Source organism: Neopelma chrysocephalum, unplaced genomic scaffold (assembly GCF_003984885.1).
Source record: "Neopelma chrysocephalum unplaced genomic scaffold, ASM398488v2 Primary Assembly neopelma1_25, whole genome shotgun sequence".
In the NCBI taxonomy this organism is placed as follows: domain Eukaryota; kingdom Metazoa; phylum Chordata; class Aves; order Passeriformes; family Pipridae; genus Neopelma; species Neopelma chrysocephalum.
In genome coordinates this window covers 7,477,675-7,503,130 of record NW_020897694.1, presented here as the reverse complement: position 1 = coordinate 7,503,130, position 25,456 = coordinate 7,477,675, and the positions used below count along the sequence as shown (strand labels likewise).

The window sequence follows — 25,456 nt, the reverse complement described above, 5'->3', positions numbered from 1 at the left end:
CCATAGACTTTCTGAAGTTCCATGCTTAGAAAACCTGCCTAACAAATATTCAGATGATTCTGTAGCTAGTAGACCATTCAATTCCAGACACTTGGTAATGAGAATTTTTGTAGTCTCACCCACCACTCCAAATTCCTGTCATTCATCTGTCTATTTTAAATGTGTTTCTTGTGGAGTATTTCTAAAATTACCCACTGTTTTGACCTGACGAATGGGAATATGTGAGCTCCTCCTGCTTCTGTTCAGCTGGCATATGGCTGCTTACACCATTCAAGTAAGGTGGTGCTGTCTGCATGGAGGAATGGGGCATTTAAAGTGATGTGCTGACTCTTAGTGTATGTTTGAGCTTTCCATAGCAGTGACAGACGGATTAATTCATCACTGCAGTGTTGAGAGCATGTCTTACTAAGTCAGATTTTCAGAGCCCCTGACTGAAATCTGGCCTTTAAAATCTTGCTCCCATGCAAGAGCCTGCTTTGCTTTCCCTTAGCGGGCTTGCCTAGCCATGTTCTCTCCCTCAGCTTGTCTGGTCAAGCTCATTGGTCCTCTAGAATATGTCTGTTTGTGAAGTGTTTTGCACAAAGCAACGAACCATTTAACAGTGAGACTTGAGGAGGGCAGCGTTAAGAGTATAATTTGGTAACAATAATACTGTAACAGTAGCTGTTTTGTCAAATTGTAAATTGTGTCATTGGGATCAAATAGTTTGGAAACACTAAGATTTTGATTCAAATAAAAGCAAACCTTGCTTTTCAGTGAAAATGGAAACGGAAAGAGATCTGTAAGAGTGCCCCATGTACTGGTAGAGGAAGACACAATTAGGCTTGCTGGAGAAGCAGTGGAAGAGGGTGGATTTTCACTTGTAACATAAGAAAAACAGCCCTCATTCCTCTTTGTCTGTTCCTCATCCATTTTCTGACTAATGCTTTTTCTTTTGACTTGTTCTTTTTCTGTACATGAACAGATTTGTGTCTTTGCAGCTGCTGTAACTGCTTTTTAATCTCTTTACAGTTCAAATCTTTTAAATACTAGTGTTGAATGAGGTTTTTTTTTGTCATCCAGTGATTTGATGATTTATTAAAAGTTTAAATCTGTCAAGTGTTAAGTGTGTCATTCGGTGAATTGTGAAGTAAAAGGTTTCAGAGTCATTTGTTTGCTGATAGATAGTGCTATGCAAATACTGTATCGTAGATCATGCAGTTGCTTAGCAATAACATTAACAGTCATGAGTGTTTATAAAGCAAATATAATATGATATGGTCAACAAGGTACGTGGTGCTTTTTGTATTACTTAAGTGTCCTGATAACTGTTGGAAAACGTTTATTAGAGCTTGCTTACACATGAGCAAGCACCTGACACTTAAGAGCAACAACTTGAGTCAGTAAATCTGATAAATGATATGCCTTTTTTAATATAAAACCCCACAACTTAAAACAAGTGGTGAGCATGATGATTTTTCCAAACACACTAGCTTTGAACTTTGAAATGTTATTTTCATGGCTTTGATAAATACCCTTAGAATGGCTTTGGATGTTCAGCCTGGAAATATTAAGGGTGATAGGTTATGTGATTTAAAAGGCTTGTCTCCATGTGCACAGCAAAGCCCTGAGGCACAGCAGCAGGCGGGGGAACCCTGGTAACCTTGTCAGAGAAATAAGCCCCCTGACCTGGCTCCTGCCAGGGCTGTCACTGGAGATCATCAGCCCTCAGGAATCTGGGTGATACTTGAGTAAATGGGGGTCAGCTTGCAGATTCGGAAGGGAGTAGACACAGGTAAGAATGTTTTGTGATTGTACATGGCTCAGAATGGGATGCTTGGGGGAGGGAGCAAGGTTGGTGAAAGAAAGGATGACAGTGATTTTGTAGGGAATGAATAACCGTGGGGAAAATAGAGGAGCAAAAGGATAAAGTGAGCTGGCTGTGTGTAAGCAGGTGGCTGGTCAGTTTGTTTGTCTGGCCATGCCCTGTTCTCATCAGCAGTCTCTTTAAACTCTTTAATTGTTTAAGGGTAAGGGACGCTCCATACTGTGTGTGCCAGTGGGGGTCTCAGTGCCAGCAGCTCGAGTCTGACCGTGGGTCACAAGGGCCCCTGTGCTGGGTCAGGTGAGGGTGTGTGTGCCGGAGTGTGATTGCTGGGGACTGTGCAGCAGGACTAGCCACGCAGTAGGAGAAGAGACTCGGGAATGGCCATGAAATCCCGGGAGAACATGCATGCATCTACATGAGACAACTGGTGGAGCTGGCGAGGGGGGGAGTCCAGGCCAAGTTCTGTGGAGACTCTGGGATCTGGCCAAGCCCCCCATTTGTGTGCGTATTTGTGCATGAAGTAACCAGAGGCCTACAGCTCTGGGGACCAGCTGGGTAGATGGTCCAAGGCCAGATTCTAGGATCTGTAGTGAGTGTCTGCATGTTTGTGAGGGGGTCTGAGTATCAGAACGTGGAGTGGGGCCTCAGGGGCTTGTGTGCCATGTGCTGGCAGCTGGGCAGACTGAGGGTGAGGAGGTAGCTGCTAGGGAAACTGAGAGCGAGCCCAAGGCCAGTTACTGGGGCTGGTTATGTGTGTGTGTGCACATGTGTACATGTTCTCCTAATGGACTTTTACCCTGACCAGAAAGGAGCCAGGAGGAGGATGTTGGTGCTGCCTGTGTTTACCAAAGTGCTGAGTTTGCACTGACCTGTGTTGCCAGATGTGTGTGTGCACTGTGCATGTGTTTTTGTGCTGTGCACGTTTTTTCATGTGTGCCTATGGGGGAATGTGTGCTCAACCTTGCTACTGGGCTGGACCTTGGGGCAGGGAGTTGGAGCTGTGATGCCTCTGTTGGGCTGCTGGATTTGGCAGCTACCAATAAAGGGATATAGGTCTGAGAAGAGATGCCGAGGCTCTTTGAAAAATCTCTCCTTACTAAAATTCAAACTGAACATCTGAGATCATCTACTTCAGGAGATACTGATTCCAGTTTTCAAATGTCCTGTGCTGATGAAACGCATAAGAGAAATTGCAGTATAATGGAAAATAATTTCAGTGTAAAGACTTACAGGTACTGGGGCTTACAGAAAGTCAGAAGTCTGAGACTACACCATTTATAACTAACTTTGAACATATATAACTTAGAAGATAAAATTTGATTTAAAATACAACTAAGTAGGCATATGGTGTAGGACAACAACATTGTTCCCCCTCTAGACCTCTACTAAGTGGATTTTCAGATTGTTAATTAAATCTTTTTGGTAGCATATTGCAATTTATTTATTATTGTTGAACTTTGTTTTGAGAAAATTTAGGCAAATTCAGGGTCCTAGGTCTGACCTTGAGGCCTTTTCCACGCATGTGTACCCTAAAGCAAAATGCATACAAGCAGCATGTAATTAAGTTCCTGGGATAGTTCTCTCTTTTGATTTAGTGGAGGTTGCAAATCATATTAAGCCTGTAGGAAGTTTGTCTATAATGACGTAAAAAACCACATCTGAATAAAAGCCATCATTCATAAAACCTTCTAGATACTTGAACTGTTATTTAGTAATACTGTCTAAACTTATGTAAGTTGACAGTTTTTAAAAAAAATACTTTGAATTCTCTCAGCCACATATTTGGCTGGAGGAAATAGCTACCAGTCAAAAAAATCAAAACAGCCCTAATGCAAAAAAAACAGGAAAAGTGGAAAGATACTTAAAGCAATTCTGTGAATAAATGTTTGATGCTTTTGTGCTCTATGGAGCTTCAGATACTTCACTGCGAGGCTGTTTCAAAATGTCACAGGCAGTGTGTAAATAGGTTGCTAGTATATTCAGCCGTATTCGTGTACCCAGTACAGATACTCTTGTCACTTTTTTTATTTATTTTGTTTTTAATATGAGGTCAGACCTCTGAAGAAGCTCATATTAGGCATTTGGCATCATTCTAAGGTCTCATCTGTTTTAAAGCAACTGATGTAGGGGAAAAATGAGGAATGGTTTGCTTCATGTGTACATACTGCTAAAAAATCCGAATGGCTTGTGCTATTTGGGGAATGGTATGCAGCCTAGTAGCAGAAGACTGATGTAACACAGTAGAAAAGAGAGTTAAAGGTCTCTGATATCTTAATGTGGAATAAGTTATTGCAATATATAAAAGCTGAGGGGGTTACTGAATCTGGAAATCATGATTTAATTTAAAATATGTAGGTTGGAATGCCTGCCTCATGAAGATGGAAGGAAGCATCCTCTGCTGAACTTATTATAAAAGAATTTAGACTGAGTTTTTGAAACTAAAAGTGCCTCATCTTTAGTATAAGTAAAGAAAAAAAAAACACCAACAGATATTAATTTCAGCAGAGGAGTCTTTTGGAAAGACTGTGTTATCCAAACCAAGTTTCCAAGGAGTCTAGACAAAACAGACTTTAAGACCTGATATGCAAAATGATTCATGTTCTAGTGCAATTACGGGGTGGGGTGGGGGGGAATATATTATCAATAAACTAGTGTAAAGGATTATATTTATCTTTGAAAAAATCTTTTTGTGAGGGTTTAGGAAGATGGATAGTCAGCCTTGTGTGGCACCAGTGTATTGGAAATAAGCTTTTTTAGTTCAGATGAACTAATGTTCTGGATTTGGCCGTTGAATATGGGTCAGATCTTTGAGAGCTGTGGGAAGGTCTGAATTCTCAACTACAGTGGACTGATAAAATAATTCTTGTGTCTGATTTTGGATTTTGTTTGTTTGCTGAGGATCATAATGAACACATGTCCTTTCAGTCTTTGTAGATTCTTCCACTATGGATACACTGAGCTTTTCATTTGTGTTTTGTTTCCTAGCTCACTTAGCAGGTGACTTCCTGAGATGTCTCCTGCTCATCATTGGCAATTGAATATTGTGGCTCCATTATAGGATTACACCTTTGATTCAGAAGTCGTTAGCTTCATCCTCTTTGACCACTAAATACGGAAATAAATGTTTTCCATTTTATGCTCTGTAAGCTTCTATAAGATACTATGTGACTTCTAAAGCATGTTAGTATTTAATAATAATAAAAATGGGTAGTTCCCTTACCTGAATACTTAGATAAGGACTTTTTTTTTTTTGTCTGTGTAATGTCTGCTTACTGATTAGTCACTTTAAAATGCAAAACACTGGGGTATGGGAACAATTGTCTGCAATAATTCTGGATTCTGTTTCATGATAATATTTTCCCTTCTACTTGTTAACATAGTTGCATGCCTATTCCTGCCTTCACTGATCTTATAAAGCTATTGGTTTTTTCCTATTCTTGCTTGCCAAAAAGTCTTAAGCCAAATTAGTTGATGAAAATGTCTCTATTCTGCTGATGCTGAGTTAGAAGTGTTTATTTAAAGATGATGAATTTAGTAATCATCAAACCATGTTTAAATCATCAGGAATGCTAATTATAGATAGTCTAACCTATATTTCTGAAGTTCTTAATGACTAGAAGCCCAAATCCTTCTTGCTTAAGTTAATAAATGCATTGGTTTCAGCTGGAAATGGTGACTATAATTCACAAAAGATAAAGGTAGTAATTATCAAGATGAAAACATGAAACTTGTTTCCCATGAAATAGAGAAGAGAGAACACGAATGAGGTTCTGTTTTTCCATGCTCTTTAGGGTAAGAAAGGAATAAAATCTTTTGAGATTCTTTTAAGCTGTATATATAATTTTGACTATTTTGTATTGATGATTTCCTGTGTTTTTGTATATTTTGAATATTATTCTGCCTTTCTAAGTGTTTTTTTCCTTAATTGTCATGTCTTCTGTTGTTATTTTTATTAGCTAATATTTGAGGATCATACTGTTGATTATGGCTAGCACATGTGTTTGAGAGTCAATCTGAGAAAGAAAACAAGTCTTCCATTACAGCTTTACAATTTATTCAACACTTTATTTCCAGTAAGTATTTATAGTGCTAGTATCCATCAATAGATAGAGGGGCTTTCCATTGAAAGCTGATTCTGTGATGCAGCTATTTTAGAGAAGAATGAAAAGTTGTCTTCTGTGCATAGACAGGGAGACAATTATTGAGCTTGAGTCTAAATTGTCATAATTTAATTTTTGTCCATTACATCTGATGAGGAAATATCCAGATTGTTGTGCCTGCCCTTTTTTTAATCTGGAAATTCCGTTTTCTTAATGATTGTGAAATGTAATGACATTGTAATGGTCCTGCATGCTGAGGTGAAGAGGCATTATTTTACTGAAAATAGAAGCCTCTTATATTTTCAGAGACCGAAATACCATTGTTTCTGGTTTTGCTTTTAAAATGGATGGAAACCTGGGTAGTACTTAGTAAGAATCTGTGAAAAAAGGAAAGAAGATGAGATAATTTTAATGTCTGACTAATTTAGGTGAAGAATTTGTCCATAATTGTACATTACCTGCTTTCAGAAACTGATCAGCAGTTCCAGAGAAAAGTCCTGTTTAGTTACAGTCAGTTAAAAAATTATTTAGTGCAGCTTCCTAATATGGTATCATTTGAACTTAGTGGACACTTACATGTTATTCTAACTGGTGATAAATAAAATTAATGCAGAGTAGGCAAGTACAATTACTCGTACTTAAGTTACTGTTAGTGTGTCTGTATTCGGGGTGTTTATGAATGTTGCTTCATCAAATTTTAAATAGAAATAATGAGTTTGATGGGCTCTACTAGTACAAAACAAGACATTAAGTACTCTTTAATTTTCAAAGTGTAATGTAAAAAAAAATACATGTTTCACTGTAGACAAGATGGTTGTGTTTTAGGGGCTGGGAGAATTATTGCTTCTATGACTTTATTTTTTCCAGTATAAGATTACAGTGACTTCAGGAGAAATGGTATATAGATGGCATGTGAGATCAAATAATGCTAAATTTGCAAAATTGATATTTCTTACAAATGCTGTGGGAAATTCTGTGCTGTTAATGAGGTTAGATTCAATAAGGCACTATTGCTGATGAAAAGCAGACTTACTCAATTGCCATGGATTACATTATACGCATTGCTAAACCTCTCCTTTCTGCACTAACCTACTCCTCCCAATTTAGTTTTATATGGAGGCATATAAAGATAAGACTACTTTAAGATGTTTCAGGTTTCTGAAAGCTTTGGGAAAGAAATGGTTGAGTCCCCTGAAAAGAATGTGTTTATCAGAGGTGTTCTTTAAATCCTCTCCAAGACTCAAGCATCAAATATACACACATTTTCTGATACCAAGTGTGAGCCTTCTCATTTGGTGCCGAGAAGAAAATAGGATTTTTATCTTGATGATGGGAAAAACCCAAGTCTCAGCACCTATTATCTAATTCTCTTCAGTGAGTTCCTGTTGTGTCAAATTACCCATAGTTTGTTTTGTTTTTTTCTTTTTTTCTGTGACCTGAATCTCTCAAAACTTTGTGACAGCAGGGGATTGTCACCTCATTAAACTTGTGTATGGCTTCAGAGCCAGGACAGTCAGTGTTTGAGAACAAATGAGTCTGAGCATCAGAAGAATGTTTTGTGCCTGTGTAGAGTCCCAGTTCATAACTGCCAAGTTTAGGCAACTGCTTATCTTTGGGCTATTCTTAACCTCAGCAAACATGTATTGCGAACATTTCCAGCATGTCTCTAACCTTGCTGTTAGAGTTCAGTCAAGAGTACAACTTTAAAAAAAAAAAAAAAAAAAAAACAAAAAAAACAGGAAAATTCCATCATAACTTTGTGACCATCAAATTATTGGAACAGTAGAAATGTCAGTCCTTAACTGTTAGAAGCTATAGAAAGATACTTGGTGTGTTTACACTCGGCAGTCATTGCAGACAAGGGTGCTTGAGATTCAAAAAGTAACTGGCTCTTAATAGACTTCAAAAACGCTTAAAATTGTAGTTACGCAACACAGACATTTTGAGAATAATGTTAAATGGGATGATGTAAGGTTAAGATATGTCTCCAGTTCACTTACACAGTCTTAACATTTCATGTAACCTGCTTGCTTTGCTTTTCTCTCACATGCAGACAGAGGCCACATTGATTTCTACAGCTGTAATGTTTCTGTTCTCCTTTTCTTGCTGTATTTTGCTTTTGAATTCCAGAAGTGACTGCAGAGAGCTGTACTAATTAAATACATATCTTTAGACTTTAACAAACTGCTAATGGTGGCTTAATTCAGGCAGCATTCATCTAAACACTTGGACTGAAACAGTGGTTCAGAGTGATAAATTATGAAGGAAACAATCCCAAGATACGCAGGTGATGAACTTTCTGGAAGTGGTCATTTAAGTATTACAGCACCAAAGCATAAAAACATGCCTATAAATCTGCATGAGTTTTATAACACGAAGTTAAGACCAAAGTATTCTAATTTTTGCCTGCCTTTTTAAATTTTTTTTAATAATACGTATATATATGTATGCACATATATGTATTACAGATGTGGCATTTTTAAAATGGATTCTACTTGGCATTAATGTTTTGTAACAGTCTCCTGGGGTTCTCGTTTAGATAGCATCTCTCTTGTCAGTTTGGATATGGCCTCCGTTCAATGCTGTCTGTACCCTGGATCATGACATCATACCTAATTACACCATAATTATTTGTGACCGTTGTTTTTAAATACGTAATTGGATCTAATTCACATGATCTGGTAATACAGTTACTGTGAGTTCTTGAGGTTTTGGGGTGCTACAAAGCTAGAACCGAGTCTTATTACATTTGCAAGGCAAGAGAGTGGAGTTTCATCTAGGATATAAAACCTGTTGCCTTCTGCGTGACTGATGTATTTGGTTGTCTTTTCACTATTATTTTTCACTTTGATACTCTCCCTTCTCCCCCTGCCCCAGTTCAAATGTAATTTGAACATTTATGAAAAGGTTCCACGTACTGAGTTTCTTGGTGTCGTCAGCTGCTGCCTTAATTACCCTTGCCAGCAGAAGTCTGAGAGAATGGGACTTTCCTCCTTAAAAACATCCAGGAGGGAGGAGAGTTATACTTTTTATTTTTTGGGCTAGTATGATCTCTTATCTTAAGCTGTCATAAGAAAATGAGTATGACATACTAAAGATTACTGCTTTTGGAGAGCTAAGGTTCTGGTTTGATCTCCAGCCAGGAGTGCAGAAATCAATAGCTGAAGTAATTTTTAAAATATAGCTTAATATAAGGTATGTTCTGAGGAGTTGCCTGCTGTACTTTTCTAACTGTAGTTTTGACGAGCCATACTATTTTCCTGGTTCTCATATTCTAGAAATGTAATATTTTGGAAACTGATTGCTGGTTCTTCCAATACTCTGTTCTTTCCCTTTCTGCTGTTTCAAGAAATAATTTGTGCTGTTTTAGTTGAGAGTGGAGGATTACAAATGTGTGGCCTTTGCTGATCTGATTTGCAAGGTCTGTATGAAGTTTGCACCATTTTTGGTTATTGTTCTTCAGCATTCCTAAGGTCTAGTCTTTTAGATGGCATCTTCCAACTTGAGATGGTCTGTCAGGGTAGTGTTTATGAGCTTAGAGCTCTGTATGTTCTTGTTTAATTACTTCAGAAGGCAACCTGATGTAATTTTGAAGCTCGCCCTTATTTAATAAAGAGGTTGGACTAGATGAAAGCCAAAGGACCCTTCCAGTCTAATTTTTTCTATAATTTTGTAACACCTGTATCATACTTAACTAAGTGGTTTAGAACTCTTACATTTTAGCTACTTTTTTTGATTGCTTTTTTCTTTTTATTGGACCTGCTGTGTTATTATTTGTTCCCATATGTTGAAGGTAGAAACTTTCAATTCTCTAACTTGTAGAACCTATAGCAAAAGACATTTGGTCAATTAAGAATACTTGCCCTTCAGTATTCTTCCTGTGCATCCTGGCCAAGGTCCATTTGCAGAGATTTTTCTCATGCAGAAAACTCACTGCCTGCTTCACTTTCGTGTGAAGCACTTTCTATTTGAGAAAAAGTAAAAGATGATTCGGTGAAATACTTGAATAAAACATTGCTTTGATAATCAGGAGTGTAAATATGGGTTTGATCAGATAACTCGTGGAGTCTACGTGCAGTATTGAAACTTCCATAGTAGACAAAACTCCAGGTTGGCACAGTAACAAAAGATTCAGACTCTTTGTGTCAAATCCTGTTATGACAGTTGATTAAATACTAAATTTGGAAGGGTAGGTTGCATAAAGTACCTGTTTTTCATTGAGTTCACAATCTTGCAGGCACATATTTTTCTGCAAAATACTGTGTTCCAGTACATGTGTAGGTAAGCTAGTGAGGGGGAAGGTAAGGTGGAGGAGGAGGAGTGCAAAAAAAGGCTTAATCCCTTTTTTTTTTTTTTTTGTGATTACCTTTGCCACTTCTTCAATCACTTGAGTTTCTGAGCACATGGATTTTCAGAAGTGAGTTGGAGTGATTGTTTGAGGTGAACCAGGATCTTTTTTCATGATGTCTTGTCTTACAAGCTTTCACACCGCAGGGCTAAGAAAACTAACAGTTGTTTCCATTAATGCTTGACCTGGCAATGTGTATGTTCTGCCTTTTCAGAGGGAAGGCCAGCGTTACTAACAAAACAGTCCTGACATCATTTTTATACTAGTGATGCTTTTGGCAGTTGAAGAACAAGTCTTTGCCATGTTGGCTGCTGCTCTGTTAAAACAAACAAACAAACAAAAACAAGAAAGGGAAAAAACAAAAAACAATTCCTTCAAGTGTTTGTGTGTTCATAAAAAGGAAAAACATTGAGTTGCATATTCACCTGCACTGAAAATGGTTGCACGGTGGAGTACGCTTTCTTTAAACTTCACATTTTTCATAAAGAAACATTTAAAAAAACAAACAAACATAAAGTCTGATTTTTAAGAGTATATTCTAACAGTCAGAGGTCTTGGAAATTAAGACTCTAAAATCTTTGTTCTAATATGCCACCTCACTTGTGTGCCCTGGGTACACACACTTGCGTGTGTTTTCTTAAGCTAGGTTCAGCAAGAGATTGTTTCTATTGGTATTCCTGGGAATAGTGGCAGGATTTGAGTGCACAGCATCTCACTGATTTAGTATGTGCTCAAAGGTAACTGCCAGCAAGCAAAGATGGACTGGGTTGGAGATGAGAGTGCCAATGACCCTTTGGCAGCTTCAGCTAAAACAACTGTTTGGGTTGGTTTTATTTCCTGTCATGTGCTGTGAGGCTGGCCCAGAGGATCAGTCTTTTCTCAATAAAGCTGCAATGCTTGTGGGCATGTGTATGTTGAGGACTGGTTAGTGACCTTCTGCCAGAAGGAAGGAGTAAATTTAGGGGATGTTGAGGACTGGTTAGTGACCTTCTACCAGAAGGAAGGAGTAAATTTAGGGGAGTTTTCAGGAAGACTAGAGGGAATCTAGTAATCCAATTAATATAATTAATATAAGGATTACTTTAGTTTGAGAAGTTACATTACTTTTATAGTGGGGAAAAGAGGTTTTTAAAATATACTGTCAGTGTTTTGAAATGAATGAGATAATTGTCTTATACATTATGCCTCCATGAATTGAAATTATCTTTTTTTTTTCTCTTTCTAATCAAGTGTGGTTTTTCTGGTGTGACACCAGTATCTTGCTACCTTTGGCTTTTTTGCTGATGAGAGAGGGGAGAGAGCACATTGCTTTAGCTTGACTTGAGTTGGCAAGCGTGGTGTACTGCAGCCTCTCTGCTGTGTTCTGCAGATTACCTCTCCCAAGAAAAACATGGTGTGCTCAGAGTCTGATTCAGATCACTGTCTCTTTCTGACTCTATTCACAAGCAGGCTCCAGCAATCAAAGCTGGGCTGGCTTCCTGTATGTGGAGCACCAGGGAGATTTATCTGGGCTTCTCCTGCCCATACACAGCCTTAAATATTTACTCAGAGGGGAAAAACCAACACAGGTTTTGGCCTCAAGCTCATTTTAGACCTAAAAGTAGTGAATGACTCTGAGGGATGCCTTGGAGAAAAGTCTGATGGCAGGGTTGGGAGGCACCCTGTTTTTTGGGGCAGTCAGTGAGAGGAGATGCTGGTGGGAACATGTCCAAGGGCAAAGGTTCCCTTTCCCAGGTTTTGGTAGGACTGTGCCTGTGAGCTTCCCCGTGCCACATTCTTCATGCAATGACTCTGTAGTAAAAGAAAACTACTAAGTCGGGATATATAAAGTGGTTGGAGGTGTGTGGCCCAGGCCTATGGGGATGCATAGCAGCTGGGGACAGGTGTGTCTGGCAAGTCCTGGTTTCCTATATTTGGGCTGTGCTCCACTGTCATCCAAGAACCCGCTTTTCACTGTCAGCCGGGTTTTGTCTGCTTCGATGCGCTTTATGTACCCAGCCTCTGTGTACAAACGAGATACTTTTGTGTCTGTGCTTGTAGCCATTATCTGTGTGAATGCAGGCTAAATCACCCTGTCGCGCCTCCGTTTTCAGGGAGATAAAACCGTTTTCTGTAGGAAGGAAAGAAAGGGACCCTGTACCACTGCACCCCGCGTTATTCGCGCGCCTCCCGAAGTGTTTGTGTATCGATCTGCAGCGGGTGTGCGCTGTCGCTCGGGGAGGGACCCTCCGCGGGGCCCTGCGGCGGCCGGGCCCACAGCGCTCCCTGGCGGCCGCGCCGGGGCAGTGCCGCTTTCCCGCGGCGCCTCCGGGAGGGATCTTCCCCCGCTCTTCCCAAACTCGTACCTGTGGGGCGAGCGGGCCGGGGCGAGCATCCCCGCAGGGCACGGCGCAGCGAGGCGGCGGGAGCCACGGGAGCCGCGGGTGTCGGCGGCGTCCCCTCGGAGGGGCCGAGCGGCGGCGGGAGCGGCCGGCAGGTGGCGCGGCGGAGCCGTCGCCGCCTCTCCCTCCGTCCCTGCCTGGCGCTGGGAGCGGCCGCGGTGTCCTGAAATAACCAGGTCCGGTGGCGCGCGGACCTCCGGGGATCGGCCTCTGCTGCTCTGGATTTTGCCGAGTTAATGTAAACTGGGTAAATAACTCGTGTCTGCAAGTCGGAAACGCAGCTGAATCCGCATCTGAACAAGCTAACAGTAGTTAAGGTTAGTGGGAAGTGGGTTAGGGGGAAGAGACAGTGATGCCTCACAAGGATTCTGATGGCATATGACAGGCATGAAATGGTACTCAGTGTTAGGCAGAGCTTTCCGGTGACCGTATATATGGATTTCCTGGGAGGATGGGGTTGATGGAAGTAACTAATTGCATTGAGGTTGCTTTTGCATTATGTATCATAGTGACTATTTCACCTTCTTATAGGTTGATTCTGCAGAGTCCTGGTCTGGTGTTTCTTATTTAAATTTCACCTCTATTCAGCTTTCAACTTAAAAGTTTTTTCGAGCTAGACTTTTGGGGAGAAGTTGTCACCAGGGGCTTGCCTGACCTCTGCAAGGGCTAGAGGAACCCACAGACCCCAAAAGGAGGGAAGCATCAAAAAGGAGAAAAGGCAGAAAAAGCTTCAAAGCTGCCAGGGCTGGGTGATATTCAGCTGAGTCTGCAGTGTCAGCAGTGTGGTGTGTTGGAATAGAGTTTGTTCAGGTATGGTACTCTCAAGGCATCCTTAATTATTGTCGTGGTTGAATAACTCCCAAATTGTATGAAGCTTGGAAGAAGAATAGCGAATGGTCTATACTTGTATTTGCACTTTATTTTTCTTGTTTGAGTCCTCAGCTAATAAACAAGGGAGGCTTTTCTGTCTTAGTGTGACTGTAACAGATAATTCCACATATAAGGAGCCCTCCAGGGGCAGGGTTGGTGGCGATCGTGTTTAGCCTTCTGCAGTGAGACTAGGGACTTTCTGGTTATGCAAGCGTTATGTACTTTTAGTTCCTGTTTTTGTGCACGGTGTGCTCTATGGGAAGTTTAAAAATCTGTGTAACCTTTCTGGTTTTCCTCAAGCATTTTATACATGGTCAAAGGATGGCTTCTTGTTGTTTTTGGGAATTTTGGTTTGGGTTTTTGTGTTTTGCATTTTTTAAAGCTGCATTGCTATTTTAGGTGCTGTTTGTAGTGCTGATACCAGTGGCAGCTTCCTCTTGCTCAGAGTTGGTGCAAAAGTAAAATAAAACCAGAAAAAATTGTTTCATGCATTTAGAGGAATGTTTATTGCAAAAATGGATAACTTGTGGTTTATACTTGTTGTATGGAAATTAGTGTTTTACAGGCAGGTGAACTATTGTATAATAGGGGCCTTGAAGGAAAAAGCAACCACCTAACTGTTGAAGGGAGTCTCAAATCAGCATGAGTAATCACTTGCTTTAAACCCCAAAATGTGGAATACCTTTTAATTCTGATAGAAACTTCCTTTTATGCATGAGTGGCAATTTGAGACTGAAAGTTATCTAGTTTTCTCTTAAGTGGGTGAGAAAATAATTGTGACAAATGCTAAAACAGTTATTATGATAATGTTTCAGTTTCTTTTGGTACTTTTTGCTGTGCAATTGAACAAAGGTTTAGATCCTTAAAAATCGTAATGCAAGTATTCTTCTTTAGAGCAATGGGAGCTGCTAGATATTGAACACTCTTTTCGAGTTGAAATAAAAGTAAAAATATCTGAAGTTATAGTGGTTTTAAGGTTAGTCTTTGCAGTTTAGGATAATATATAATGACTTTTTCTCGTGGTTTTTTTTTTTTTTTACCTTGTTATTTCTGGCCTTCCTAAAGGTGCCATATTGATCTTGTTATGTGTGCTGTGGATCTCAGCTTTCCTTACAGTGTGGTGTGCTAGAAGACTCTTTTTCTGCATTCTCTACAGAGACAGCTGTAGCTCAGATGAATTATGCATGCTTGATATCCGTTGCCTTCACCTGCTACCCATCTCTACCCATCTTCTTATGCTTCCCCCATGCTTGGAATGTCATTGCCAGCTGCGTGTTCTGGGAATAGGGGAAAGGGGAACACCTGGAAGGTTTACTATGTGCCAGTTTACCGAACCAAAGGGAAAAATACCGGAAAGGACAGAGAAAAGAATATAGGAGAGGTGGAAAAGGAGAAATGGATGGGCTTGGAAGCCAGAACGAAGCACAGGAACAGAAAAGGTGCTACTACACTTCCCTGTAAGGGTCCTAGTTTGAGTAACCTTATGAAGTCAGAATACCAATAGGTGCTGTGCCTAATGGACTTTAGCTACCAGAATTCTCTTAGTCCACTGAATTGATTTTGGTTTTCTGTGTGTATGTGCTTTGTTTTATGAGCTTCCTTTTTAGAGTTTGGCTTGTGCTGACCACTGAAAAATCTGCTTTATACCAGGGAAGGATATTTATAAAGGCCAGCCTTAGTTCAAGATGCTCCTTCTGCTGGGCTGCTTCTCTGATTAGTAGATGAAAGGCAGAGACCCCTGTGTGTACTGTCCTCTGAACATCTAACCTTGCCTATGCTGAAGTGAGCTTTGAGAAATACCGCTTGATATTCAATATGTTAATTATTTTCAGTAAACTTGCAAGCAGACCTCTTTTTTAACTGTGCACTTATCTTGAAGGGTGCCTTTGAATGGACCAGACACAGTTCCATCTGACAAATCCATGACTCTAGTAATACTTTTTGAATAAAATAATTGGATAATGCTATTATCTGTGTCTATACCTCTTTGCTCCTAGGCACAAGTGATTGTCACTTCTTGAGTAACCCTGAAGTAACAGGTTTAATGTTAATTGTACTTGCTGTTGTGTATCTCTTAATATGTTGACTTTGATTATAATTTTAATTTTTTTTTCCTCTTTTCTGCTGTCCTTTCTGCCTGCCTGCTTATCTTCTTTGGAATGTTGTTCTTCATCTTCTGTTCTGATAAACTTCTGACACAGGTAAATATCAGTTTATTTGTATCTGTGTTTACCGAGCATGCCCTCTACTTGGCAGTGTCCAATGAATCTTGAATCAGACATGCCACATAGCTGTAGACTGGGAAAGGGAAATCCTACTGCCATGATGCATTTCTTTAGAAAAGTTAATTACCCAGGAATATTTATTTTCTTATCTGCTTTTCTTATTCTTCCCTTTCCTTTAACAACAATAAAATGTCCCCACAGAAAATAACAACAAAATTTCATATTTGCTTTTTGGTGGTAGCATGTCCTGCCTGGTGTTTCTTGGAAGACTTTGTGCTGATAGTGGAATTGGCACGTGTGTGTAAGGAACGGCAAAGCAGCCTAGAATGAAAAATGTTTATACACTCTCGCTCTTCCCACTTTGCCAGTCACTCTTTTCTGCCTTCACTTTTATATTGTTTACATGGTGTAGCAGGTGGTAGTACTTGGTTTTCCATCAGATGCAGTGTGAAGGAGAAGGCAAGAATATGTGAGCAGGATGAAGTAGGAGAACCTTTCATGGCAGTTAGTTGGAGCCCCTTGTAAAATACAGTAGTGGAGTATGTGTAATGGAGTGAGGGGAAAAGAATGTTATTCAACTTGTTAATTGTGTTTATGCCTTTTATTAAAACATGGAAAGTCCATTTGTCAATGGAAAGCCTGTTGCTGTGAAAGCCTGAGCAGATTACTTATATCTTTGGATTTAAATCAGTATGTATGTACCAGTAAAAATCACTGCAAATGTTTAATGGGATATTGAAATGTTGACTGAAAGAGAAAGTAATAAACTTTGATTTTTATTTTTTTTTAAATTTTTTTTCCAAGTTCCTTGGAAATAAGAACTCTTGGTTCTTTTAACTTGATAAACTGATATTCAGAAGCCAGAAATACAGAGAGTTTTTGGAATACATTTAGAACCCATCATCCTTACCACTTCTGGTGCATTTTTCAGTGAACAATATGAAGTGTTATCCATTACTAACTACAGTTGAAATGCACATAGGTCAGTAAACTGGCTTTGTGTCTGTTTGTCTGTCCTCCCTGCTCAAAATGCCTGTGCTTCGAAGAGGAGCAAAAATAGCAGTGTGTTGTTTGCAGTTCACACGGGAGTGCTGCACTCTTTAAAAATCCTCAGGCTTGTGGTGACCAAATCACTTGTGATTGTGGAAAGATGGGTGTAGGCTGGGTTTTTACTTTGAATGGCATTTAACCGACTGCACTGAAGGGCAGTGGTCCTGCTGGTTAAACCAAGGGCTGCTGCTTCTGCAGTGCTCCTGACAGAAGAACTCTGTCAGTGGCAACGCTTTTTTGCATGGCTGCAAGAGACAGGACAGCACAGTTCAGGGCTTTGTGCATCATTTTGGCATTAGTTACCCTAGCATTGTCACCTTAACCCTTTCCAGAGGGGTAAGGTGAACCACATAAACATCTTATCTAATATAACTGATTTATTTGTGGTACTTTATGTTAAAGCATTTCTTTAGCACACTGTATTTGGAGCATGAATGAAGGAGAGAGTCGTCATAGGCTGGATGGTTTTGCTCACGTACGCAGAGAAGGGAGATTGAGAGTCTGAAACTCTTAATTTTGTTTTTCCTTTTTTCCTTCTTTTCCAAAAGCAGTCATCATAGGACAGTAATGTCATAGCATTGGGTTATCAATGGAAGTGTTGTTCTGCCAAGGGAAACTGCAGGGCTTTGGCAGCTGCTTGCTGTAGATTTAGTTTTTTAATTCTTCCCTTCCTATATTTCTCTTACTTTTCCAGAAAAGTATGGCATTTCCAGAAATGCTCTTTCTGGTTTTTTGGATGTTGTATTAAATGTACCAAAAAATAACATCTGCCGGTACCTTTCTTTTGGGTATTTTTAGCCTGTAATTCCTTTATCCTCCTCACTCCTTCATGCAGTTCCTGACCCTTCTCTTTTTGATGCTTTGCTCTCCTTGCTGTTTGGCTTGTCCTGACTACTTTTTTTCCGCTGTTCCTTCCCTGCTTCCACTTGCCTTTTTATTTCTATTTTTTGCTTCTTACTCTTATGTCTTTCTTTAGTCCACTGATGTGCTTTTCTAGTTTCCAAATCTGTAGTTTGATGGTTTTCCTATGGTTCTGTTATTTAATATTTAATTTCATTATAAATGTTTCCCAGTCTCATTAATAATAGTATATATAAAAATAATCTCTATTGCACTGAGATACAGTGATACTCTTTCAAACCCTTATTTTGGTCTCCCAAATAACCTTCATACCTTTTCACTCACCTGATTAGAGCAATTAAATTCAAGAAAATCACTGATAATTACTGGCTGTGGAACTGGTCCCAATTTTTGGCTTAAGAGGGACATTTTAGCACATCTACAATGTTGTCACATTCTGTGCTCCTGACTGATAAGAGAAGAAATGAAAATACAGTCAGAAGGTCTCTGAAGAAAATGCTGTGTCAGAGGCTGCTAATTTCAGAATTGCTGGCTGTTGTTACATAGCCAGATAAGAAAATTGAAGGTGGTGACTTTCAGTCTTTTCTGAAATAAACATTAGCAAACACAAATCAATTTAGAATACCAAAATAGGTACAGGATAAGAGTTAAATGTTTACAGTAAAAATAATGAAGTATAGGACTAGTGCTGTCTTCCAATGCCAGCTAAAGGAGCTAATGCTTAATGTTAGGGTTTTGTTGACACTCGAAGTAATATAGCCTAATCAGTCCTGGTGGGCCACTGATGGGACTCATTACAGGAAAAGAAAAGAATTGTGTGGTATCAGTGTCTCAATAGCAAAGTATTCAGTTTACCACCTGTGGTGTTATTTAGTTGATGCTGTTTTCCTGTCAAACCTCTTTAAGCACTTAAGTAGGTTTCACAGCACCATGGAACTTATCTGTATGTGAAAAGATAACACAGAACACTTGTCAGACCCTGAAGTTTCACTTTCAGCAGCAAGTTACACCTTTCTTTCTTCGGGATATTTGGCACTTGCCTTGTGCTGCTCGTGAGAGGTCCTGAGGTGGTCCAGGAGCTGAATGCTTGGGCCTGGTGGAGTGGCCTTCTCTTTTGAACCAATGTATTCCTGGAGGGCTTTATTCTGGTTTACACGTCAGAGAATCACTTTTTTAGCTAGATCTTGCCTTGCAGGGTGTCTGGCCTTTTTGAAGAAGGGAAGCAAGATGACAAAGCGTTGCTCCTCCTTCCATGGGAAAATATTTGGTATGGTAGAGAAAAACCCAGCATCTCTGGTCTCTGCAGTTTGCTTTAGAGCATTGAAAGTCATGTTATAATTGCTGTGCTTGCAATACCAAAAGGGGTTCGTCACTCCTTTATGAATTCATACTTGTATAGTGGCTCAGAGGTGATGTTCTACTTGCCTCCTTTTTGAAAGAGGCTGACTTGTTAAAAATAAGACAGTAGCCTTATGGCTCCCAAAGCTTTTCGGGTGTGAGCTGCTGCTTGAGTACAGGCTGCTCTCTGGAATCTGAAAGAAAGGAAAATCTAGGGGAAGAGAACTGTAGAGTTAAAAATTCTTCCTATCTTGATAATGGTTAGAACTACGTTGTTCTAAATCTTTAATTTACTCCTTTAATAGGGATGTCACCAAATGCCCAAGGAATGTCTGCTGTAATTTAGTCTCATAAACTTCCAGTGTTCCTGAGGAAGAATATCCAAGAATAGCTGTAACTGGTTTCTGTTAGCTCACATGTACTGATGGATCTCATTTTGGAGGTTTGGGCAGGCCAGAGATTTATTCTGCAATTGTCCTGTGAAGGTTTTGGATGGCCCTTCTCAATAGGAAGCTTTGAGTCTCGCTTCCTGCTGCATTTGTCTGTTGAAATTAAGTTACCCTGTAACTGAGGGGCTCCATTTCATGGATCATGTGATGGGCAACTTCATAGTATTCTCAAGTTTTCTTTTGTATGCTTAAGTTAAAAAACGCCAGCACCACCAAAGACATGTTTCAGGAGGCAGGGTTCCTTCCCCTCCAGTCTGGCTGAATGCCTGCAAATCCTTTATTATTTGTTTTATATTCTGCTGATGTAATATGCACAGTAGATTGACAATCCCTTGCAGCTAAAAAAGCTGAGCTGCTGTTACTGTGCTGTGCTAGTTCATGTTCATCAGGCTCCTCTTAATCGGAGATTCTGCTGGTTTGGGTTTCATAGGTGCTACAATGAAGGAAAGGAGTACTTGAGTACTTGTTTTAGACCAGGATAACATAGCATAGCCATGGTAAAGAGATGCCTTACATGTAGAAGTGGAAGAGGTACTAGGCTTATCTCCTGTAGGCTTAATCTGATTTTACTCATTGCCACAGTACAAAAAGCAGTAACCAGTAACTATTCTAATTGGCAATATGTATTCAGTACCAATGCCCTTAATTAATTCTTTCTCCCCCTCAATATATTTTACTCAATTTTTTTAACATGTTTTGTTGTTCAGTACTAACATAGTTCCACAGCTTGAATATGCTTTGACATTGTCTGTTCTTCTGTATGATTAAATGATAGAAGTTCAGTGACTTCCAGTTAGTGGAATGTAAAGAACTCACTTGCAGATGAATTACTGTGGTTCGTGGAGAAGACTGATTCCTGTAGCTGCTCCTTCATGCTCGTGCTGGTTTCCAAGTGTTCCTATTGGTGTGCTCCTAAATCAGGACTGCTTTTGAGATTCAAATTCATATCTCCTTAGAAGCCAGGGTGGTTGGTGCTTTATATTTGATAATTTGAAAACTGTCTCTTCCCTGGGTAATTAACTCTGAATTTAACAACCAGAGTTTTAAAAAGTCCTCAGAACTATATGATATGACCTGAGTAATTTCTTTAAAGGAAAACAAATGGACCAGTTCTCTGAAGAAAATTATCTTGGGTCATTAAACACTAAGTTATTCCTTTTAGTGCAGGAACTCCTCAAGCTGCTGGTTGCTGACATGTAGGAGGATACTGTAGGATGGTTGCATTTATCTGCCTGCCTTGCTAGGTTCTCACCTAAACATCTGCCTCTGGCCATGCCTAGTGGTGGCTCCCAGGCTAAATGGGTGTTTCAGATCCAGTAAGGTCTTCCCTGTATGTGTTTCTTCATCTTTCACACAGGGAGGATTTGCTTTTTGGCAGCCAAGATGAAAATAAAAATTGAGTGTAAATTAATAGACTAAATATGTGCAATTGTAATGCTTATCACTGTGTAACTGAAAGCCATACCTTTTATATTACTTGGTGATGACTGAGGGATTTATAAGAATACTTCTCAGATGTTCAATTAGGATGTTAGTAACTAAACTTGTAAAAAATTTTTTAATGACAGACTGAAAACTATCTTCTCTAACTTCATTTCATTACGTCTGTTCAAAATATGAAGATAACAAAAGTACAGCAGTGATTTTTGCTGCTAGCGTTTGGAAATACTTCCCAATTTGTTGTCCACCTTTTTGTCTTTCACTTCACTGCTTTGGTTTTCATTGTAATGCAGATGTCTTTCTACAGCTTTTTGTGCTTTTTAACTTTTTTTGTTGTCAAAACTATTTCCTTTGATAAGCCAGCATGCATTGCTTCATTGAGTGGTTCTAATAAATATTTTCTGAAGTCAGATTTATTTTTTGCATACTGTCATTGACTAGCAGTCTTGCAAAACCCTGTGCCAAAGCACTGCATAAAGATTTACTTAAGATAGGAGGGTAGAGGGTAACAAAGCATTAAAAAACCCCTGTAAGTTAGGATGCAAATGGTATATGGGACATCACTGGTAACAGTAAATGCTGTAACTTGATATAAAGGTTTGTTTGTTATATTTGTAAAATAGTAGTCTTGGAGGCTGTGCTGTAATCATGAAACAAACTTTGGAAATCCTGAGTCCTGGTGATATATGTGAATTTTGGATAACTATTTTAGGAATTCTTTAACCCTTAAATATCTTAAGGATTGCATGTTTGGAAGTTTAAAGTTTCCAGAAGAGTTGAACGTCTGGTGTATTTTCTGCTTTATCAGGCACTTGAATGCACATCAGAATTTTAAATTCTTAGTTTGTTGCATCACATAAAAATTGACATTGTTACCATAGGGTGTTTTATGTCTGTAGTCTAAAGGTCAACTTGCTGCTTTTTCTTATCGTGAAGTCTGCATTATTCAAACTATCTCTGAAGTCCTCTGTAGAATGTGGAAAATGAGCCTACTAAATGTTTACCCATGAAGGTATGGCAGCTCACTCAGTGATGTGTGACGCGCTGAGGAATTCAGGCTGAAGTGCTACACTTCATTCAGACTGATGTAAACAGTAAATTCTGCTGGCTGAATGCCAGATTCATTAACTTACAGTTTAGATCTTAACTTGGGCTGCTGGATTTTTTTTCTTTTTTTTTAAAGCAAAACTGTCAAGGAGTACCACAAATTAGGATCTTGAAATATGCTCCTCCTTCCCCTTTGGACATAAGAGCTATGGGTGGGAGAGAACCTAGGTACCCTGATGCTATCATGCATGAAATCTTGTTTTTTGTTTCATTAAATGTTAAAATTTACCCATATCTGACATTCTAATGTACCTGGAGTGATAATTCATCTGTGCGCAATCTGTCACTTTATATAAGAGCCAGGGTGGTTCAGGACAAAGGAAGGAAAGCATAGCTTGATGCTGAATTCTTGAATGTGGCAGGAGAAGAATGAAGATCCTCGTACTTCAGGCATTTTTCAGTTGCAGCTGGAGGCTATTTTTCAAAGCAGTAAAAATATTCAATCTCTTAGTTAATCCAGTAGGCTTACAATATCTTTGTGGTTTTTATTGCCTGTAAGTTGTTGACTTACACATAACTGAGTAATCCTTTTAATTACTTGAATGCACTGTAACGAGCTTTGTCAAATTTATGGGAAATGCTTATGAGAAAAATCATGTAGTTATCGGAATAGCTGCCTCTGAAGCAGTTGTGTTTAAAGATTAATTTGTTTTCAGTCTGGTAACTGACTGAAAATCAGTTTGCTGATTTTCAAATCATTTGCTGTTTTTTGTTAAGGTGGTGAGTGGAACTGATAAGACTCCTCTGGGGTACAAACCTCCCCAAGTAAAAAGGTGATGAATTTCAATCAGGTGCTTTTAGATCAGCGGTACAGAAACTATTTTACTTGACATAGCTAGAGAAGTAGCATCAAATGAAGACTGTGAGTGTTGCCTTACTGTAAAGTTGTCACCCGAATTGGGGCTGATGCATGAAGAAAGGTGATGAGTGTTCCAGAGATGGAACATTTTCTTTGTGGGCCTAGCAGTGAACTTGCTTCTTTACTGAATATATTCAGCTGCTTCATTCTGCAGTCCTGCATCATATGTGCATGGCTGTGTGTATATATGTGTGTGTGTATGTATATATATATATATATTTGCTTTTCACTTTCAAACTGATTCTGACATGGCTTCTTTTAATAAGCAGAGCAAGATACAAGGATTTTAGCATAAACTCATGAGATGCAAATAGAACTATTTATGTGTGTGTGGATGTGAGCCGATAGTACAGTTATTAATCTTTCCTAAGTTTTATTCAGTGCTTGAATTTGTGCCCCTTAAGAAATTGCTTTCCCTCCAATGTAATCTAACACTTAATGATCTTTCTGGCTATACAAGAAACCTGGATTTGAATCAGAGCAGCATTGGAGCTGAGGGATGTATTAGTCAGATGTGCATAACTTACTGGACCTTGTTTTTAACTCTCATGACACAGCTGCTAGCGTGATGGACCTCCTGTTAAAGGGCATCGTGGAATAGAAAAGGAGAAAGTAAAGACTGTCTACAGGAAAGGTTGACATCACTGATTTCATCCCTTTCCCACTCCAACATACTTCAAAGTGTACTCATTGTTTCAGGCATCCTGGAAAACACCTGTGACCAGTGCATGTACTGTATGTGCAGTAGTTACGGAGAAGGATTGTCCTTCTAGCTGGTGTCAACTGTGCAGCTTTACAGAGAGGAATACAGACAATAGAGAGGGCAAGAAGCATGTTAAAGAGGGTTAGGAGAATGGCAGCTTAAAATCTGAAGCCAATCAGCTCTGTTGGCACAGTTCTGTGGGATACAGATTTAGCTGAGCGTGGCTGCCACAGGTCAGCTCTGTACTTTATAGAATGTCCAAGGGAAGCTGTAGCATATGTGCTATGTAAGACAGTGTAACCAGTAGGATTCTTAAGGAATTATTATTATACTGAGTCTCTGACTCTAGAAGGATATGTAAGGATGCCACTGAAATTAAAATTCTGTCTTGGTTCAGCTTTCTGTAATTAGTTTTGAGCATTCTTCTAGTCAGCTTGATGCTTCAGCTCTTTAAAATAAGCAAGACTCCTGGCTATAAGTAATATTTCATTTTGAATATTGAAGTTATTCAATAGTACTGGGCTGAGTTGGTTAGAGCATGGTGCTAATCACACCAGGGGCTTGGCTTTGATCCCCTTATGGGCCATTCACGATCCTTCTGGGTCCCTTCCAACTTAGAATATTCTGTGACAGTCTTAATAGTTGTTGATTGCTACTATTGTTGATCCCTTTGTTCCTTCCTTATTTTTCCTTGAAGCCTGATCTACCTCTCTCTTTTAGATGTGGTTGTACCATGTAAGTCTCCAAGTTTTCAGGATTTGCCCTGCTTTCAGAGTAAGCATCCCTCTTTTAGGGCCATTATATCTGTCTACCTCTTCTCCAAACGCTAAGATCCAGGAATACAACTGCTCCACCATCTGAGTGGCCCCACCTCCGTGACTTTTTGGTGGGAGCTAGAGGAGAATGCTAAACAAGCCCTGCTTGTTATCCATTCCCATGCTGTGCTGAGAGGTGCACTTGATGTAATGAGAGAAACATTTATGGCAAAATGTAACTTGTCTGCCTCAATCTCCTTACTGTGCCTTAAAAGGAACATTCTGAGCGTACAAGGCTCTGGAAAGACAGTTTAGAAATATTCTGCCCTGCTTCGCATCTGATAGTACATAGTACATCTGATGCCCTGTTCAAATTATCTGAATTGCCTCTAGGCTTTGGGAATGGGGAACTAATCTCACTACATCCCTCATTCCCAAGGAAAAAAAATGCATTTTTTTCTTTTGTTCATTTCCTCACTACTGCCTAAACAAAATATTCCCTGGTTGTGATGGTAGACTTGTTGGTTCTAATAAGTAGAGTTGATTTTACCCCTCCCTTCTTCCCCCAAGCCAGACTCCTTTCTTTTTTGCTGTGTAATACCTGCTTCCCTTGCCATCAGTTACCACTTCACTGCCTTGGCAAGGTGGAACAGAAATGCAGATAAGTAGTATATGGCCATTCTGTGAGCCAGCTGACAGAGGATAGGTTTAGATTAGATATTACAAAGAAATTCTTTGCTGTGAGAATGGTGAGACACTGGCATAGGAGGTCCAGAGAAGCTGTAGATTCCTGGAAGTGTTTAGGGCCAGACTGGGAGGGGCCCTGAGCAACCTGCTCTAGTGCAAGGTGTTCCCTGCCCATGGTGGGGGGGTTGGACTAGATGATCTTTGAGGTCCCTTCCAACCCAAACCATTCTATGATTCTATGAACTTGTTTGACCCTTCCATTTGGTTTCTTTCCAATATGGTCTTAGAAGGCAAATCTACTTGAGGAGACACATCTGGCATGACTTTAGCAGTCAGCAGTAAGTCCAACTAACATTTGCTAGATTTGATTTCTGGTTTTGCCTTTGCATTTTTGTGGTTGCGGTCTGATGAAAGAGTGTAACATCAGTGCTCATGCACTTTTGTGTGGCAGGGGTTCCTGCGCATGTGCTGTAAAT

General features: G+C 39.6%; 1 protein-coding gene across 2 annotated transcripts in view; it reads left to right on the top strand.

Moving 5' to 3' along the window:
* Positions 1–25,456, top strand: part of TSC22D1 (TSC22 domain family member 1) — a 92,536-nt gene that overhangs the window by 51,019 nt on the left and 16,061 nt on the right. The window lies entirely within an intron of this gene.